Source organism: Mesoplodon bidens, assembly GCF_964165515.1.
Source record: "Mesoplodon bidens genome assembly, chromosome: 8".
Classification (NCBI taxonomy): Eukaryota; Metazoa; Chordata; class Mammalia; order Artiodactyla; family Ziphiidae; genus Mesoplodon; species Mesoplodon bidens.
The window spans coordinates 20,386,468-20,403,387 of NC_138165.1; the positions used below are offsets into that span (position 1 = coordinate 20,386,468).

The 16,920-nt window shown below is 41.6% G+C and overlaps 1 protein-coding gene across 8 annotated transcripts in view; it reads left to right on the forward strand.

Annotated features, from left to right (window-relative positions):
* Positions 1–2,177: 2,177 nt before the first annotated feature.
* Positions 2,178–16,920, forward strand: part of SESTD1 (SEC14 and spectrin domain containing 1) — a 140,256-nt gene continuing 125,513 nt past the window's right edge. For 4 of the 8 annotated variants that reach the window (XM_081241864.1, XM_081241865.1, XM_081241859.1 and 1 more), the window contains exon 1: positions 2,385–2,472. The gene's annotated coding sequence lies outside the window, so the exon portion shown is untranslated. Of the gene's footprint in view, positions 2,473–2,750; positions 2,804–3,291; positions 3,352–16,920 lie in introns of those variants that run through there. The other 4 variants (XM_081241860.1, XM_081241862.1, XM_081241861.1 and 1 more) reach the window with 4 other exon arrangements.

Sequence of the window (16,920 nt, forward strand, 5' to 3'; positions counted from 1 at the left end):
CATTTCAGTTCCAAGTAGGGACTGGCAGGGCTGTTCAAAGATGAATACTATTATGAGGTAGTGAGTGGTTCCTTATCACTCAAGAGTTCAAGCATATGCTGGACAGCTACTTTGCAAGGATCTGGTTGTCCCTTCAATTTATACATATATAAAGAAGGATATGTTTACCTTATTAACAAAGTACTAGAAATGAAGCCTAATCATAAGAGCCAAAGGAACTCCAGAGGGGAGGCTTAGTGAATTTAAGTGATTGAGCTGTGTTCATTTAGTAGTTATTGGAAAATACAGCACCCAAACTTTGTTCTCTGCATTTATAGTATAATGTGTTTTCTGTTGCAGCAGTTGCCCCTTATCTAATAACTGGGTCCACACTGTTGTGGAACAAGAGGGTATGGAAAGAGGAAGGGCAGGGATATTTGGTGAATTACTATAATAGATTGTTTGGCATGAACTTGCTTTATTAAAACAAGCCAAGAATGCGAGTGGTAATAGGAGAGGGTTTAAAATGATAAACAGAGAATGCCACATGGTAAAGGAAGGAAGAACAGAATACTGTGGAAGGTTAAGTAAGGAAAGCAGGGACTGTGGATTGCAGTGTATTTCCCTCTTGTTGAGTAGATGTTCAACATCTATTTGTTGGAATGAATAGTGACATCAGTACTTGAACAAATATTTAAAGAAAACCTTCATAGTGCTGAGTACTGTGCTATGTCTGAGAGCCAAAAATGAACTAGACAAAAATCTCCATCCTTTTAAGGAACTCACAGTCTAGTAAGAAAAGACCACCAAGCAAAGCAATGGGAAAAAAAGAAAGTGCTAAGGGTTATCATAGAGAATAGATCAAAGTTTACATGAAAGCAGAAAAGAATGAATAATTCAGTGTAAGTGTGTGGGGTGAGGATGTGAGGGTGGAAAAAGCTCAGGATGTCAGGGAAGATTCAGCGGAGGAAAAGATGCATTATCTTTATTATCTTGAAGGAGACTGGAAGTTCACCCGGTTAAATGAGGGATGAATTTCAGATGGAGGAAAATATACAAAGGCACAGAGACAGAGCCTGTGCGTGAGATGTGGTGGGAATTAAAGCTGGAGCTGAAGAGATCTGTGGATCAGATCATAAATGGCCTTGGATATCAGGGTAATTGCTTGAAACTGATTATCCAGGTGGAAAGCCTTTGAAGGGGGAGGCTCTGTGTTTTGGGGGCATTCCTAGCAGTCCTTTGGAACACAAGCAGAAGTGAAATTAGCAAGGCTTGACCTAAATGGTGGCAGAGACTGATGTAGTGGAGACATTATCAGTCATAGAAATAAGAGGAAGTATTAATCCTTGGGATTTTCAATCAGAGAACTTTAGCAGAGAGAAACTTAGTTGCCTAGTTGTTGGAATGGTAAATTTCTTTTCCTAAAGAAATCAGGTGATACTGAAGTGAGTGGCACAGTGAGTAATAAGGCCTGAGATTGGGAACACATGCTGCCCCGAGCCTGTGTGTATTAGCTGATGACTCTTTTGAACTGAATTCAGGAAATGACATAAAAACGATTTGCGCAAGAAAATTGGAAGAACAAGGACTCTGAAGTCACTACATTTGGAGAAAAATAACTAGTGTCGGTGAAGATGGGGAAGTAGCCATTATCAGAGGGCCATTTGTGGATACATTTTGGACTGTCCAATGGAAAGATCCCCAAAGGAAAACAAATGCCCTGAATCCAGCTCTTCCTCACTACAACCCATTCCCCTGCAGTTGCCTTATCCTTCAGACACATCACACATCTCTGTGTGGAAGATCCATCTCCTGGCATCTCCTGGCAGTGGGTACTTGGGGGTAAAGGAATCCCAACAAACACAGGATGACAACGTTAGCATTTTGAAAATCTTGGAGACCATATAGTCGAACATACATATTTCAGTATGAGGACAGAGAAAACAAATGACAGGCAAGGCGTCAAGGGGAGGGGGTGTCCTTAAATCCAGGCTTCCCGACTCTAGGCCCAGTTCTCCTTCCATAATCCCACGCTGCCTGTGGGCTTGGGAGCTGGAAGCTCGGCGGGTGGTGAGGAGAGCGGGGTCCGCCTGGTGGCGTCGGAATCCCCCTCCTCGCCCAACCCCCAATCCCCAGCCCCCGTGGGACTCCCAGCCCCGCCCCCTTCCCGTGCGGGCGGTGTAGCTGCGCCGCTGCTACCCGGGCGCGCGAGGGGCAGCACGGACGCGAGTCGGGCCGAGGGTGACGGGAGGTCGCCGAGCCTCCCGCGCCGCCGCCCCTTGCCTGACGCACAGAGGGGCCGGGACGCGATTTGCCGCGAGTGACTGGAGCCGCTGCTGCCGCCACTGCCGCCCGGGCCCGCTCCGCCCTCAGTCCGCCTTCCTCCCGCCTCGCCCTCCGCCTCCGCTCGAGCCTTGCTCGCGTTCCCGCGTCCTCCCCACAGCCCCGGAACGTCGGGCAGCCAGCGCCAGCGCCAGCGCCAGCCAGGTGAGTGTGGCCGCCGCGCGGCCCGGGCGGGAGGAGCGCGCAGGCCCAGCGGCCGGGCAGGGAGCGCGGGCGGGCGGCGGAGGCAGCGGTGGCGGGCCCGGCTTTCTTCCCCAGTGTGGGCCGCGCGACTGAGGGAGGGGCGCCCCCGCCCCGCCGCAGCCCCCGCCGCCACCACAGACAAAGCAAGCGCCAGAGGTGGGAGCCCTGCGGGCGGCCCCTGCCTCCGCGCCGCCTGCCGGGTGCGGTCGCGGCCCGCAAAGCCCGGGCGGCCCGCGCGTCTCCCCTCCTGAGCGCCCTTGTTCATTTCTGGGTGAAAGGGACCCGAATCGTGCAACAGGTACAGGCGTTAATCCTTATTTAACGGCGGGTCTTGTCCACCCGGCGTGCGGGGACCAAATGTGGCGCCCGGCTCCCGGGCGAGTCCCCGTGTCCAGCGCCCGCGGCTTGCTCCTTTGTGTGGCCGGTGACCGGCCCTGGCCGGCGGGTGGGTGACGCCCGCCCGAGGCCCCCGGGCTGCACCGAGGCTCCTGGACGCCTCCCTCGGGGCGTGGGGCTTGGCTTCTCCCGGGCCTGCGGGCTGTTAACCTTCCTCCAGCCTTTGGAGGAGTCACAACGGGAAGGGAGAGCGGGTTGGCAGGGTTATCTGGCTGTGTATTTATTTTTGTATGTGAGGTAGACTCATATTGGAAAGGAACCGCAGTCTGGCCGGCTCTTGAGGGTTCCTGTGGCATTTCACCCTGGGATGCACCGTTTGGACCTGGCTGCTGCTGCGACTGCTGCCGTGGTTCTCTTCTTGGTGCTTTGACATCTTTCTCTCTTACACAGACATCACCCAAGAAGTTGGAAGCGCCGTTGAGGGAGTAACTCGATACAGCTGTTTGACAGGTCGCCTCTTTCTTCGCATTTTGTCTGTGCCAAGTATACCCACCATGCATGCTAGCATAGGTTGGCAGACCCTCAAATTAAGATCACCACTCAAAATACCCCCATATTGGGAAATAGTAACCCGTAGTTTTTACTCTGGCTTGATGAACCTTATTTGCTTAGATGTGAGAAACTTTTTCTCCCCCCCCCCCAAGGAAGAATACAAAATGAAGAACAATATCTTTGTTTACATACCTTGGGTCATGCTGTTACCTAGCTGGTTTCATTGGTATGCTATTTTAGTATAACAATACTAAATGGAAGGAAAATATCTGCCTTCTGCTTTGAGCAATAAAGTACTTCTTTGTTCTAGAACCAGGAAGCTTTTATACATAATACTTGGTGTGGACAAAAGTTAGTGACTGTCTTTACCCCATGACCGAATTCAGGAAAAAATTCCCAAAGGACTTAGAAAGCATTACACAACTCTATAGATTGTTTTTGTATTCCAAATTCGAGGAAATCGTTTTGTTGTATATTTCTTCAAACAATCTAGACTAAATTTAACCTTAAAAATTGAGCCTACTCTGTAAATTCCCCAGCATTAGCGAATGAATTGATTGCACTTCAAATAGTTTACCAAGCATTGAAACGCCTGTGAATAGTAATTGGAAGGAGCTGGTGATGGACCTAGACTCTGACAGCAGAATGCAGAACATGGAAAGAGGTAGAGATTGCAAAGTTCCATCTGCTTGTGTTTTAGTTGATTGATGGGCATGTGTGAAAACTAAATGTCCACTAATTTAAAAACAAAATACTATATTTTAGCTTTTTTTTTTTAATGTACTCTATAAAGACTCCTTGAACCTCTCTCTACTCCCTAAAAACAAACGATATTAATAAGGACTTTTCTTTTGAAGAAATAAAATAATACCAAATTAATCTGATCTGCAGAAAGTTTCTCTGGCGTAATTAGTAGTTTCACTTTACTAAAAATACCATTCATCTGTGTAACATCTAACTTCAAAGACCTTTCATAGCTGTTACAAGCAGCAGGAAGAGCCTCCTGAAAAAAGTAGGATATTAACTATTAAAAAGTAGCAGAGGGACTTCCCTGGTGGCATAGTGGTTAAGAATCTGCCTGCCAATGCAGGGGACACGGGTTCGAGCCCTGGTCTGGGAAGATCCCACATGTCGTGGTGCAACTAAGCCCGTGTGCCAAAACTACTGAGCCTGCGCTCTAGAGCCTGCAAGCCACAACTACTGAGCTCTCATGCCACAACTACTGTAGCCCAAGCGCCTGGAGCCCATGGTTGGCAACAAGAGAAGCCACTGCAATGAGAAGCCCGCGCACCGCAATGAAGAGCAGCCCCCGCTCGCCACAACTAGAGAAAGCCCGCGCGCAGCAACGAAGACCCAACATGGTCAAAAATAAATAAATAAAGTAGCAGAAACTTAAATTTCTAGAATAGTTTTCTTTTATTAAAATATAACTCATACTGTAGAATTCACTTTTTTAACGTACAATTTGGTGGTTTTAGTGTATTCACAAGGTAGTGCAAACCTCATCACTAATTCAAGGAACGTTTTGAACATCCTGAAGAGAAACCCTTGTACCCATTAGTGCCACTCCCATTCCCCTTCATCCACAGTTGGCAGCCACCAGTCTACTTTCTGTCTCTATGGATTTGCCTATTCTGGACATTTCATATGAATGGAATCATACAATATGTGGCCTTTTGTGTCTTTCACTGAGCGTAATGTTTTCAGGTTTCATGCATATTATGCATGTATCAAGATACTTCCTTCTTATGGCTGAATAATGTCCCACTGTATAGATATGCCATATTTTGTTTATCCATTCATCAGTTGATGGACATTTAAGTTTCCACTTTTTTGGCTAGTATGAGTAATAATGCTATGACCACTCATTTACAAGTTTTTGTGTGGACATGTGTTTTCAGTTTTCTTGGGTATATAATTAGCTGTGGAATTGCTGGGTCACAAGGTAACTGTAACTGTTTGAGGAACTGCCAAACTATTTTCCATAGCTGCTGCATCATTTTACATTCCCACCATCAAAGTATGAGGGGTGCATTTTCTCCAACACATGTCAAAGTTGTGTTTTTGATGATAGCCATTCTAGTAGGTGTGAGGTGGTATCTTGTGGTTTTCATTTGCATTTCCCGAATGGCTAATGATGTTGAGCATCTTATGTTCTTATTGGCCATTTATATATCTTGTTTGGAAAAATGTCTGTTTAATTTATAGTAGTTTCTTTTTTTTTTCTTTTTTAATGACCTGGCTATTGTAAATAGTGCTTCAGTGAACACTGGGGTACGTGTGTCTTTTTGAATTATGGTTTTCTCTGGGTATATGCCCAGTAGTGGGGTTGCTGGGTCATATGGTCATTTTATTTTTAGTTTTTCAAGGAACCTCCATACTGTTCTCCATAGTGGCTGTATCAATTTCCATTCCCACCAACAGAGCAAGAGGGTTCCCTTTTCTCCACACCCTCTCCAGCATTTGTTGTTTGTAGATTTTCTGATGATGCCCATTCTAACTGGTGTGAGGTGATACCTCATTGTAGTTTTGATTTGTATTTCCCTAATAATTAGTGATGTTGAGCAGCTTTTCATGTATTTCTTGGCCATCTGTATGTCTTCTTTGGAGAAATGTCTGTTTAGGTCTTCTGCCCACTTTTGGATTGGGTTGTTTTTTTAATTTTGAGCTGCATAAGCTGTTTATATATTTTGGAGATTAATCCTTTGTCCATTGATTCGTTTGCAAATATTTTCTCCCATTCTGAGGGTTGTCTTTTCGTCTTGTTTGTAGTTTCCTTTGCTGTGCAAAAGCTTTGAAGTTTCATTAGGACCCATTTGTTTACTTTTGTTTTTATTTCCATTACTCTAGGAGGTGGATCAAAAAAGATCTTGCTGTGATTTATGTCAAAGAGTGTTCTTCCTATGTTTTTCTCTAAGAGTTTTATAGTGTCTGGTCTTAGATTTAGGTCTCTAATCCATTTTGAGTTTATTTTTGTGTATGGTGTTAGGGAGTGTTCTAATTTCATTCTTCTACATGTAGCTGTCCAGTTTTCCTAGCACCACTTATTGAAGAGACTGTCTTTTCTCCATTGTATATTCTTGCCTCCTTTGTCATAGATTAGTTGACCATAGGTGCATGGGTTTATCTCTGGGCTTTCTATCCTGTTCCATTGATCTATATTTCTGTCTTTGTGCCAGTACCATATTGTCATGATTACTCTAGCTTTGTAGTATAATCTGAAGTCAGGAAGTCTGGTTCCTCCAGATCCGTTTTGTTCCCTCAAGACCGCTTTGGCTATTCAGGGTCTTTTGTGTCTCTATACGAGTTTTAAGATTTTTCATTCTCGTTCTGTAAAAAATGCTATTGGTAATTTGGTAGGGATTGCATTGAATCTGTAGATTGCTTTGGGTAGTATACTCATTTTCACAATATTGATTCTTCCAATCCAAGAACATGGTATATCTCTCCATCTGTTTGTATCATCCTTTCATCAGTGTCTTATAGTTTTCTGCATACAGGTCTTCTGTCTCCCTAGGTAGGTTTATTCCTAGGTATTTTATTCTTTTTGTTGCAGTGGTAAATGGGAGTGTTTCCTTAATTTCTCTTTCAGATTTTTCATCATTAGTGTATAGGAAGGCAAGAGATTTCTCTGCATTAATTTTGTATCCTGCAACTTTACCAAATTCATTGATTGGCTCTAGTAGTTTTCTGCTGGCCTCTTAGGATTCTCTATGTATAGTATCACATCATCTACAAACAGTGACAGTTTTACTTCTTCTTTTCCAATTTGTATTCCTTTTATTTCTTTTTCTTCTCTGATTGCCGTGGCTAGGACTTCCAAGACTATGTTGAATAATACTGGTGAGAGTGGACATCCTTGTCTTGTTCCTGATCTTAGAGGAAATGCTTTCAGTTTCTTAGCATTGAGAATGATGTTTGCTATGGGTTTGTCGTATATGGCCTTTATTATGTGGAGGTAGGTTCCCTCTATGCCCACTTTCTGGAGAGTTTTTATCATAAATGGGTGTTGAATTTCATCAAAAGCTTTTTCTGCATCTATTGAGATGATCAGATGGTTTTTATTCTTCAGTTTGTTAATATGGTGTATCACATTGATTGATTTGTGTATATTGAAGAATCCTTGCATCCCTGAGATAAATCCCACTTGATCATGGTGTATGATCCTTTTAATGTGTTGTTGGATTCTGTTCGCTAGTGTTCTGTTGAGGATTTTTGCATCTATATTCATCAGTGATATTGGTCTGTATTTTTCTTTTTTTGTAGTATCTTTGTCTGGTTTTGGTATCAGGATGATGGTGGCCTCATAGAATGAGTTTGGGAGTGTTCCTTCCTCTGCAGTGTTTTGGAAGAGTTTGAGAAGGATGGGTGTTAGCTCTTCTCTAAATGTTTGATAGAATTCACCTGTGAAGCCATCTGGTCCTGGACTTTTGTTTGTTGGAAGATTTTTCATCACAGTTTCAATTTCATTGCTTGTGATTGGTCTGTTCATATTTTCTATTTCTTTCTGGTTCAGTCTTGGAAGGTTATACCTTTCTAAGAATTTGTCCATTTCTTCCAGGTTGTCCATTTTATTGGCATAGAGTTGTTTGTAGTAGTCTCTTAGGATGCTTTATATTTCTGTGGTGTCTGTTGTAACTTCTCGTTTTTCATTTCTATTGATTTGAGTCCTCTCCCTCTTTTACTTGATGAGTCTGGCTAAAGGTTTATCAATTTTGTTTGTCTTCTCAACCAGCTTTTAGTTTTATTGATCTTTGCTATTGTTTTCTTTGTTTCTATTTCATATATTTCTTTTCTGATATTTATGATTTCTTTCCTTCTACTAACTTTGGGTTTTGTTTGTTCTTCTTTCTCTAGTTCTTTTAGGTGTAAGGTTAGATTGTTTATTTGAGATGTTTGTTGTTTCTTAAGGTAGGATTGTATTGCTATAAACTTCCCTCTTAGAACTGCTTTTGCTGCATCGCATAGGTTTTGGATCATCATGTTTTCATTGTCATTTGTCTCTAGGTATTTTTTTATTTCCTCTTTGATTTCTTCAGTGATCTCTTGGTTATTTAGTAATATATTGTTTAGCCTCCATGTGTTTGTGTATTTTACGTTTTTTTTTCCTGTAATTGATTTCTAATCTCATAGTGTTGTGGTCAGAAAAGATGCTTCATATGATTTCAGTTTTCTTAGATTTACTGAGGCTTGATTTGTGACCCAAGATGTGATCTATCCTGGAGAATGTTCCACGTGCACTTGAGAAGAAAGGCTAATCTGCTGTTTTTGGATGGAATGTCCTATAAATATCAATTAGATCTATTTGGTCTCTTGTGTCATTAAAGCTTGTGTTTCCTTATTAATTTTCTGTTTGGATGATCTGTCCATTGGTGTAAGTGAGGTGTTAAAGTCCCCCACTATTATTGTGTTACTGTCAATTTCCTCTTTTCTAGCTGTTAGCAGTTGCCTTATGTATTGAGGTGCTCCTATGTTGGGTGTGTATATATTTATAATTGTTATATCTTCTTCTTGGTTTGATCTCTTGATCATTATGTAGTGTCCTTCCTTGTCTCCTGTAACACTCTTTATTTTAAAGTCTATTTTATCTGATATGAGTATTGCTACTCCAGCTTTCTTTTGATTTCCATTTGCATGGAATATCTTTTTCCATCCCCTCACTTTCAGTCTGTATGTGTCCCTAGGTCTGAAGTGGGTCTCTTGTAGACAGCATATATATTGGTCTTGTTTTTTTTGTTTTGTTTTTTTTAAGATGTTGGGGGTAGGAGTTTATTAATTAATTAATTTATTTTTGCTGCGTTGGGTCTTCGTTTCTGTGCGAGGGCTTTCTCTAGTTGTGGCAAGCGGGGGCCACCCTTCATCGCGGTGCGCAGACCTCTCACTATCGCGACCTCTTGTTGTGGAGCACAGGCTCCAGACGCACAGGCTCAGTAGTTGTGGCTCACGGGCCCAGCCGCTCCGCGGCATGTGGGATCCTCCCAGACCAGGGCTCGAACCCGTGTCCCCTGCATTAGCAGGCAGACTCTCAACCACTGCGCCACCAGGGAAGCCCATGGTCTTGTTTTTATATGGGTCTCCATTCAACGAGCCTGTGTCTTTTGATCGGAACATTTAATCCATTCATGTTTAAGGTAATTATCGATATGTAAGTTCCTATGACCATTTTCTTAATTGTTTTGGGTTTGTGTTTGTAGGTCCTTTTCTTCTCTTGTGTTTCCCACTTAGAGAAGTTCCTTTAGCATTTGTTGTAGAGCTGGTTTGGTGGTGCTGAATTCTGTTAGCTTTCGCTTGTCTGTAAGGCTTTTGATTTCTCCATCGAATCTGAAAGAGATCCTTGCCAGGTAGAGTAATCTTGGTTGTAGATTCTTCCCTTTCATCACTTTAAATATGTCATGCCACTCCCTTCTAGCTTGTAGAGTTTCTGCTGAGAAATCAGCTGTTAACCCTATGGGATTTCCCTTGTTTGTTATTTGTCGTTTTTCCCTTGCTGCTTTCAATAATTTTTTTTATTTTTAATTTTTGCCAATTTGATTACTGTGTGTTTCGGCGTGTTTCTCCTTGGGTTTATCCTTTATGGGACTCTCTACGCTTCCTGGACTTGGGTGGCTATTTCCTTTCCCATGTTAGGGAATTTTTCTTCAAATATTTTCTTGGGTCCTTTCTCTCTCTCTTCTCCTTTTGGGACCCCTATAATGCGAATGTTGTTGTGTTTGATGTTGTCGCAGAGGTCTCTTAGGCTGTCTTCATTTCTTTTCATTCTTTTTTCTTTATTCTGTTCCACAGCAGTGAATTCCACCATTCTGTCTTCCAGGTCACTTATCCGTTCTTCTGCCTCAGTTATTCTGCTGTTGATTCTTTCTAGTGTATTTTTCATTTCAGTTATTGTATTGTTCATCTCTGTTTACTCTTTAATTCTTCTAGGTCTTTGTTAAACATTTCTTGCATCTTCTGGATCTTTGCCTCCATTCTTTTTCTGAGGTCCTGGATCATCTTCACTATCATTATTCTGAATTCTTTTTCTGGAAGGTTGCCTATCTCCACTTCATTTAGTTGTTTTTCTGGGGTTTTATCTTGTTTCTTCATCTGGTACATAGCCCTCTGCCTTTTCATCTTGTCTATTTTTCTGTGAATGTGGTTTTTGTTTCACAGGCTGCAGGATTTAGGCTGCAGGATTGTAGTTCTTCTTGCTTCTGCTGTCTGCCCTCTGGTGGATGAGGCTATCTAAGAGGCTTGTGCAAGTTTCCTGGTGGATGAGGCTATCTAAGAGGCTTGTGCAAGCTTCCTGATGGGAGGGACTGGTGGTGTGTAGAGCTGGGTGTTGCTCTGGTGAGCAGAGCTCAGTAAAACTTTAATCCGCTTGTCTGGTGATGGGTGGGGTTGGGTTCCCTCCTGTTGCTTGTTTGGCCTGAGGCAACCCAACACTGGAGCCTACTTGGGCTCTTTGGTAGGGCTAATGGTGGACTCTTGGAGGGCTCACGCCAAGGAGTACTTCCCAGAACTTCTGCTGCCAGTGTCCTTGTCCCCACAGTGACCTACAGCCACCCCCTGCCTCTGCAGGAGACCCTCCAACATTAGCAGGTAGGTCTGGTTCAGTCTCCCCTGGGGTCACTGCTTCTTCCCCTGGGTCCTGATGCGCACAGTACTTTGTGTGTGCCCTTCAAGAGTGGAGTCTGTTTCCCCCAGTCCTGTCGAAGTCCTACAATCAAATCCCGCTAGCCTTCAAAGTCTGATTCTCTAGGAATTCTTCCTCCCGTTGCCGGACCCCCTGGTTGGGAAGCCTGACATGGGGCTCAGAACCTTCACTCCAGTGGGTGGACTTCTGTGGTATAAGTGTTCTCCAGTTTGTGAGTCACCCACCCAGCAGTTATGGGATTTTATTTTACTATGATTGCGCCCCTCCTACCATCTCATTGCGGCTTCTCCTTTGTCTTTGGATGTGGGGTATTTTTTTGGTGAGCTCCAGTGTCTTCCTGTCGATGATTGTTCAGCAGTTAGTTGTGATTTCGGTGCTCTCACAAGAGGGAGTGAGAGCACGTCCTTCTACTCTGCCATCTTGAACCAAATTCGTACTTTCTAAGTTTATGTTTTCACACGTATTTTCTCATTTAGTCTTTGAAGTAACACTGTAAAATATTTATCCCTATTTTAATGCTAGGAAGCTAAGGTTTAAAGAGGTTAAGTAATTTGCTTATTTTTTTCCTTATGGAGCTAATAAGAGTCAGGGTCTGAATGTAAACTCAGGTCTTCTGATTCTGCTTCCTGCATTCTTGCCACTTTATGAGGCATACAGAGGTTAAATTGTGTTTGCAGATTTGCTTGGCTAATCATTGACAGAGTAGGAGCAAAATAAAATAAATGAGACCAAGCAACAACAAAAAGCAGGTGTTGTGGCCACACTGCCTCATGTTTTCCAGGTTTTGTTATACTTTTTCGAGTAAATTCTTTGATTTCTCCTGTCCTAATAAGGTAGATAAGATTTCCATGTTTTCTTTGGGTAACAAACCTAGTAACAGCTTCTTACTGGCATAGCTAATCCTAGAACCCACTGTTCACTGAGTCATCACACTGTCTATTCCCCTAGAGCTTCCATGTTCTCTATTTTCCCACTAATTTATACCCTTTTACCTTAGAGTTATTGAGTAATTTCACAGTTTTCATAAACATTAAGATTTTTTTGGGGCTTCCCTGGTGGCGCAGTGGTTGAGAGTCTGCCTGCTAATGCAGGGGACACGGGTTCGAGCCCTGGTCTGGGAAGATCCCACAAGCCGCGGAGCAACTAGGCCCATGAGCCACAACTACTGAGCCTGTGCGTCTGGAGCCTGTGCTCCACAACAAGAGAGGCCGCGATAGTGAGAGGCCCGCACACTGCGATGAAGAGTGGCCCCCGCTTGCCACAACTAGAGAAAGCCCTCGCACAGAAACGAAGACCCAACACAGCAAAAATAAATAAATTAATTAATTAGGGCTTCCCTGGTGGCGCAGTGGTTGAGAGTCCGCCTGCCGATGCAGGAGACACGGGTTCGTGCCCCGGTCTGGGAGGATCCCACATGCCGTGGAGCGGCTGGGCCCGTGAGCCATGGCCGCTGAGCCTGCGCGTCCGGGGCCTGTGCTCCGCAATGGGAGAGGCCACAACAGAGAGGCCCGCGTACCGCAAAAAAAAAAAAAAAAAAAAAAAGAGTAAATTAATAAATTAATAAACTCCTACCCCCAACATCTTTAAAAAAAAAAAAAAAGTGATCTGATAGAGTATTAGATGACATACATGACCATAGTCCAAAAAAAAAATAAATAAAGATGTTTCTGGGTTACACAGATTAACTTTTATTTTTGAACAGGGCAGTTTGCCAGATTCACTTTGAAGTGCAGGATTACTAAGGTATATATTTCAGTTTCTATGTGCTACTTACTCTGTATCAGACATAGCAGGTTTGTGAAATTCTCAGCTCCCTAGAGAGTAGGTAGAGGCCACATGTTATTTATTCATCTTTGCATATCCATTGTCTACCATTGTGCTCAGACATGTCATAAGAGGTACTCTAACCTTTGTTGAATGAATGAATACAAATGCATTTTTTAATTGCAAAGAAAACAAATTCAATAAAAAATTATCCAGTACTCTTTCTTAGAATAAAGGCAATACAAATTCTAGATAAAGAAAATATTTTTTATCCCTGGCATATGACCTAAAAAGGAAGGAAGTACATGTTCCGTCCTGGGATTAAAAACATAGGCTCTGAGTACCTGGTGGCTGGCACAAGTGCTTACTTAGCTCAGTGCCCCCATGTAGGATTGTACCCTAAGTGTTTGTTAGATAAATGAATGCCCAATGAGTGAATAAAAGAATTAGTTTTCACTATAACAAGTAGAGGAGATACATCAAATGGCTATTAGGCCCTGCTTTTCATTTGTGTATTTTAATTGTCAAATATACATGTTAATCATAAAAATTCAACTAACACAGGAATATATAGAGTAAAAGTAAAAAATCTCACTTCACGATTTGTCCCCTTCCCTTCTTTCACCCCAGAGACCAATTCTGTCCCAGGTAACCTTGTTAACAGTTTGGGGTTTATATTTCCAAACCTGTACCTTTGAATTTATGTGTATATATGTACAAATACACACTGAATACACCTGTATGCCATACTTAGTACATACATGTGTATTCAGTGATTTTTCTTATATAAAAGAGATCATACTACACATATTTCTTTGTTTTTCACTTAAATCTATTAAGACATTTGCCTCTATAATCACAAAGGATAAACAATATTTATGTCTCACTTTTAGTTTACTATTCTTGAGCGGTTTGGTGTCAAGATTAAGGTAGCCTCTAAGAATGAATTGGGAAACTCTCCTTTTTTCCTCTGTGCTCTGGAATAGTTGAAACTGCCCTGTAAACATTTATTGGCAATCACCTGGCAACCTTGCAAGGAGGGAAGAGATCTGGGACAACCTTTCTGATTTTTCCTGTTTTTATTGTTTTATCAAGGTTTGGCCTTTATTTTCTGTTACATTTTTGGTAAACAAGTTCTTCCCCCACACACATCCCTTCCCCCAGCTCTGATGAGTAAATTGACAAACGCAAATGATTAAATGAATCGATGGATGCAGGAGTATATGCGCTTTTCTCTTAGAGAGATCCGAGGTGGAGTCCTGCTCTTACTAATTGTATAACCTAAGCAAGTTACTTACCTTTTTCAAACTTCTGTTTCCTTATCTGTAAAATGGTAATAATCTCCACATTACAGAAATCTTGAAAGTATTAAAGGAGATGTGAGCTAATAATATATGAAAAACCTCTGTTGTTGCATCTAATAAGAATGAAAAAATTTATAATACTAATCTGTAATATGCTATACAAATGTAAATTTGTCACTGAGGTTACTGTAAATTGTTTTAGCCTAACAAGAACAAATTTAAGGAGAAAGGATGGTGACGCTAGGGACAGTTTCCACTAATAAATTGGAAGGATCTATAAACATTTCCAGGCCATTTAGAATTTAATTTTGGTAGACAGTTATTTTTAAATACTTGTATGCTTTTGAGGCAGGATGGTAGGGGAAAGTAGTAAACAGACCTGGATTAATTTTGCACTTACTAGCCTTGTGACTTTGGATGAATTAATTTCTCTCAGTAAAATGGGATAAATACACCTACTTTGTAGGTAGTCATGAGGAAAGAGGTTAATATAGTGCTTGGCATCTAATAGGTGTACAAATTGGTAGGGTTTTTTTTTCTTTTCATGTAATGAGTGCCCAACAGTGATGAACATGAGGTATTGGGTTCTCTTATTTTAAGGCTGTGTGATGTAGTGGCAAGAATCCTTAAGTTAGAGTTTTAGCTTACGTATTACACTGACTAGGCATTGACCTTGGACCAGTCACCTGCTAAGCTCCTTCTGTTTCCTTACCTATAAGAAAAGAGCAAGAGAACTGACACTTATTGAGGATCTAGTTTACATGCAATTTACTAGGCAGTTTACAAATCTTACCTCATTTTATCCTCTCAGTAATCTTATCAGATAGAGATGATTGTCATTTCTCAATTTTATGGGTGAAGAAACAAAGGCACAGGAATTAGATTTTCTGAGGTCCATTTGGTGGACCCCGCAGTCCTGTCCATGTTCTTTCACTCATTACAGCTATCCCCTCCTGGGACGGTAGGGTGTTCCCCTGCATACAGGGAATACCAAATGAGGAGCATTCTGCAAACTGAAATACTGAGTGTATTAAAAAAGCTAAACCAATGTAGGATGAGACTTTTTATTTATTAATGATTTCCATTAATAAAATATAGAGATTGTTAATGTGTCCTAATGCCTCTGCTTAAGAGTAGTAATTTAAGTTTTTTAATACTTATGCTGCTCATAATCGCTTTACCTAAATTTATTAGGCTTCATTCATTTTCAGTTTGACCAGGTAAAAGAAGAGGGGGTAGGGAGTGCTTGTAAAGAGAAAGATAAGCTTTACACCAGTGTTTGATAGTGGTGTGTGTGTATGTATTTATGAATGGACCTATGTATGGAAGAGCTGGGAAGTATAGTTCTCTGGCAGTTTGGCATTTACAGAAACTACAGTTTCTTGGAAAGAAGTAGAGAATATCTGCATTATAATTCATTGTCTGCTACAGGACTTGCAGAGTCATTTAAAAAATGAAACTGCCTTTGTCAGCTGGTTTGTAAAGAGCTATTGCTTATATTCTTGAAAGATAGTAATATTGTCTTTCATTTGATAGGGGTTGCCATTTTATTTGATCAGATTTAGTGATACTGATTTGGCATTTCTGCAAGCCTTGTGCCAGGGGTATGCAGAACAAAAAATGCTGTTGAGACATCATAAATTAAATTGCGATTCAGTAATAGTATAGAAGGTTTAGAGATTATCTCTTGAGGCTTCAGTATCATTTTTATCCTATTTAGTATGAGTGGGAATTCCTATGTTTAGATTAGAGAATTTTTTCAGAATAGGCTTGAATTGTTCTCGGTAAATCCTCACTGATACTGAATGCTTGCTATTTTGCAGGATACAGAACACTGTGAGCTTTATAAGAGTTACACAGCATGGTTCTACTCTTCAAAGAGTTTATATTTAGTTAGGGGGGCAATGAAGGAGGAGACCAAGTGAAGGGACACAGAGAGTTCTTAAAGCTTGTGTCTGCTCCTTGTAAAATCAGTTTTGCTGCATTGGGCTTTGGTGAGACACTGTAGGTTCTCCTGACGGATACTATCAGAAACATCCCAACTCTTTGAAAACTGGTAGTTGTGTATCTTGTATGTCTTGCTCTTTCTATAGTGTTCTCTTTGCTTTGTAAAAATTACTGTTTGGCCTAAGTACCCAGAATAGTTCCCCTTCCGAGTACTTTTCTGTATATCTCCTGGGCTGTGGACTGGGTTTTTCTTTTTGTGATGGCTGTTAGAAAGCCAGAGCCAGATTTGTGGCCTACCCCAGAGTAGGCATATAGGTTTTATGCTGTACATTTTTTCAGCTTTTTTCGTGGCATCATATTTGGTGTTTTCTTTATTCTTCTGCTAATATTTTAAATCTATTAACTTTTTGTAGTTCATGTATTCTTGTAAGCCTCGTTAATCCTTTTCAGAACAAAATAGGGGTATATGTAAATGAATATATATGAAATTCATGAAGGAACGTATCAAGGCAAACAGATCAATATAGTAGAGAGTAGTATGGCGAATAGGTTTTATTTCACGGACCAGCTTTGGTTGATACTGATGGCTGCATGGAGGACCGCGTTAAAAAGTAGTTGGAGGCAGTGTGTAGATTTAGTGGGAAAGGCTCCCGTGATCATTGAGCAGTGTTGTTGTCATGGATGTAGGAGTAGTGATGGCGTGAGTGTCTGTATTTGCTATCCCTGTTACAGACAGACTCTACAGGATGCTGAATAGCTCAACAGGTGGGTGGCTTTTAATTTAAGAGCTAGGTTTTGCTGGGAGGGATAAGGAATTGGGGAACAAGCTGATTTGTTGGGGTTGGGAGTCAGATTGGTTTGGCTAGAATAAAATGTTCG